The following is a 2,500-nucleotide window of genomic DNA, read 5'->3' on the forward strand; positions in this document are numbered from 1 at the left end:
CAGACGTGATCGGGCGTTGCCAGGCTGGTATGGCCGTACGAAATAAGTTGACAACCATAGGCTACTTATCCATATACAGATTTAGCAATTCACAATGCAAGGTGGTCTCTCTCTCTCTCTCTCTCGTGTCAAAATGAAAACAGCTTCCAGCCCCTTTCATGAAGGACTACTTGTGCATATTGCAAGATGTCAGTTTCTAAGTGAATGAGCAAAAGAGCATACAGCACCTGGTATTCCCAGGCGGTCTCCCATCCAAGTACTAACCAGGCCCGACCCTGCTTAGCTTCCGAGATCAGACGAGATCGGGCGTTGCCAGGCTGGTATGGCCGTACAAAATAAGTTGACAACCATAGGCTACTTATCCATATACAGATTTAGCAATTGACAATGCAAGGTAGTCTCTCTCTCTCTCTCTCTCTCGTGTCAAAATGAAAACAGCTTCCAGCCCCTTTCATGAAGGACTACTTGTGCATATTGCAAGATGTCAGTTTCTAAGTGAATGAGCAAAAGAGCATACAGCACCTGGTATTCCCAGGCGGTCTCCCATCCAAGTACTAACCAGGCCCGACCCTGCTTAGCTTCCGAGATCAGACGAGATCGGGCGTTGCCAGGCTGGTATGGCCGTACGAAATAAGTTGACAACCATAGGCTACTTATCCATATACAGATTTAGCAATTGACAATGCAAGGTAGTCTCTCTCTCTCTCTCTCTCTCTCTCTCTCTCGTGTCAAAATGAAAACAGCTTCCAGCCCCTTTCATGAAGGACTACTTGTGCATATTGCAAGATGTCAGTTTCTAAGTGAATGAGCAAAAGAGCATACAGCACCTGGTATTCCCAGGCGGTCTCCCATCCAAGTACTAACCAGGCCCGACCCTGCTTAGCTTCCGAGATCAGACGAGATCGGGCGTTGCCAGGCTGGTATGGCGTACCAAATAAGTTGACAACCATAGGCTACTTATCCATATACAGATTTAGCAATTGACAATGCAAGGTAGTCTCACACTCTCTCTCTCTCTCTCGTGTCAAAATGAAAACAGCTTCCAGCCCCTTTCATGAAGGACTACTTGTGCATATTGCAAGATGTCAGTTTCTAAGTGAATGAGCAAAAGAGCATACAGCACCTGGTATTCCCAGGCGGTCTCCCATCCAAGTACTAACCAGGCCCGACCCTGCTTAGCTTCCGAGATCAGACAAGATCGGGCGTTGCCAGGCTGGTATGGCCGTACGAAATAAGTTGACAACCATAGGCTACTTATCCATATACAGATTTAGCAATTGACAATGCAAGGTAGTCTCTCTCTCTCTCTCTCGTGTCAAAATGAAAACAGCTTCCAGCCCCTTTCATGAAGGACTACTTGTGCATATTGCAAGATGTCAGTTTCTAAGTGAATGAGCAAAAGAGCATACAGCACCTGGTATTCCCAGGCGGTCTCCCATCCAAGTACTAACCAGGCCCGACCCTGCTTAGCTTCCGAGATCAGACGAGATCGGGCGTTGCCAGGCTGGTATGGCCGTACGAAATAAGTTGACAACCATAGGCTACTTATCCATATACAGATTTAGCAATTGACAATGCAAGGTGGTCTCTCTCTCTCTCTCTCTCTCGTGTCAAAATGAAAACAGCTTCCAGCCCCTTTCATGAAGGACTACTTGTGCATATTGCAAGATGTCAGTTTCTAAGTGAATGAGCAAAAGAGCATACAGCACCTGGTATTCCCAGGCGGTCTCCCATCCAAGTACTAACCAGGCCCGACCCTGCTTAGCTTCCGAGATCAGACGAGATCGGGCGTTGCCAGGCTGGTATGGCCGTACAAAATAAGTTGACAACCATAGGCTACTTATCCATATACAGATTTAGCAATTGACAATGCAAGGTAGTCTCTCTCTCTCTCTCTCTCTCGTGTCAAAATGAAAACAGCTTCCAGCCCCTTTCATGAAGGACTACTTGTGCATATTGCAAGATGTCAGTTTCTAAGTGAATGAGCAAAAGAGCATACAGCACCTGGTATTCCCAGGCGGTCTCCCATCCAAGTACTAACCAGGCCCGACCCTGCTTAGCTTCCGAGATCAGACGAGATCGGGCGTTGCCAGGCTGGTATGGCCGTACGAAATAAGTTGACAACCATAGGCTACTTATCCATATACAGATTTAGCAATTGACAATGCAAGGTAGTCTCTCTCTCTCTCTCTCTCTCTCTCTCTCTCGTGTCAAAATGAAAACAGCTTCCAGCCCCTTTCATGAAGGACTACTTGTGCATATTGCAAGATGTCAGTTTCTAAGTGAATGAGCAAAAGAGCATACAGCACCTGGTATTCCCAGGCGGTCTCCCATCCAAGTACTAACCAGGCCCGACCCTGCTTAGCTTCCGAGATCAGACGAGATCGGGCGTTGCCAGGCTGGTATGGCGTACCAAATAAGTTGACAACCATAGGCTACTTATCCATATACAGATTTAGCAATTGACAATGCAAGGTAGTCTCTCTCTCTCTCTCTCTCT

At 47.0% G+C, this 2,500-nt stretch overlaps 7 non-coding genes and 2 pseudogenes across 7 annotated transcripts in view; all 9 read right to left on the reverse strand.

The window, feature by feature from the left end:
- LOC146290238 (5S ribosomal RNA) overlaps nt 1–41 on the reverse strand; it is a 119-nt gene extending 78 nt beyond the window's left edge. The window contains exon 1 of the ribosomal RNA XR_014756885.1: nt 1–41. This exon is cut by the window's left edge and continues 78 nt beyond it. This is a non-coding gene — a ribosomal RNA (5S ribosomal RNA).
- Nucleotides 42–215: 174 nt separating this feature from the next.
- On the reverse strand, nt 216–334 carry LOC146290239 (5S ribosomal RNA). Its single transcript, XR_014757128.1, has one exon. It is a non-coding gene; the product is annotated as a 5S ribosomal RNA (ribosomal RNA).
- Nucleotides 335–510: 176 nt separating this feature from the next.
- Nucleotides 511–629, reverse strand: LOC146290240 (5S ribosomal RNA). The gene has a single exon (XR_014755616.1). It is a non-coding gene; the product is annotated as a 5S ribosomal RNA (ribosomal RNA).
- Nucleotides 630–815: 186 nt separating this feature from the next.
- Nucleotides 816–933, reverse strand: LOC146290241 (5S ribosomal RNA; annotated as a pseudogene).
- A 178-nt stretch (nt 934–1,111) lies between these two features.
- On the reverse strand, nt 1,112–1,230 carry LOC146290242 (5S ribosomal RNA). Its single transcript, XR_014757811.1, has one exon. It is a non-coding gene; the product is annotated as a 5S ribosomal RNA (ribosomal RNA).
- A 172-nt stretch (nt 1,231–1,402) lies between these two features.
- On the reverse strand, nt 1,403–1,521 carry LOC146290243 (5S ribosomal RNA). The gene has a single exon (XR_014755617.1). It is a non-coding gene; the product is annotated as a 5S ribosomal RNA (ribosomal RNA).
- A 176-nt stretch (nt 1,522–1,697) lies between these two features.
- On the reverse strand, nt 1,698–1,816 carry LOC146290244 (5S ribosomal RNA). Its single transcript, XR_014757129.1, has one exon. It is a non-coding gene; the product is annotated as a 5S ribosomal RNA (ribosomal RNA).
- A 176-nt stretch (nt 1,817–1,992) lies between these two features.
- Nucleotides 1,993–2,111, reverse strand: LOC146290245 (5S ribosomal RNA). Its single transcript, XR_014755618.1, has one exon. It is a non-coding gene; the product is annotated as a 5S ribosomal RNA (ribosomal RNA).
- A 186-nt stretch (nt 2,112–2,297) lies between these two features.
- LOC146290246 (5S ribosomal RNA) lies at nt 2,298–2,415 on the reverse strand (annotated as a pseudogene).
- Nucleotides 2,416–2,500: the final 85 nt, after the last annotated feature.

The sequence above is a fragment of the Hypomesus nipponensis genome, chromosome 5, assembly GCF_054491055.1.
Source record: "Hypomesus nipponensis isolate SF chromosome 5, ASM5449105v1, whole genome shotgun sequence".
Lineage (NCBI taxonomy): Eukaryota > Metazoa > Chordata > Actinopteri > Osmeriformes > Osmeridae > Hypomesus > Hypomesus nipponensis.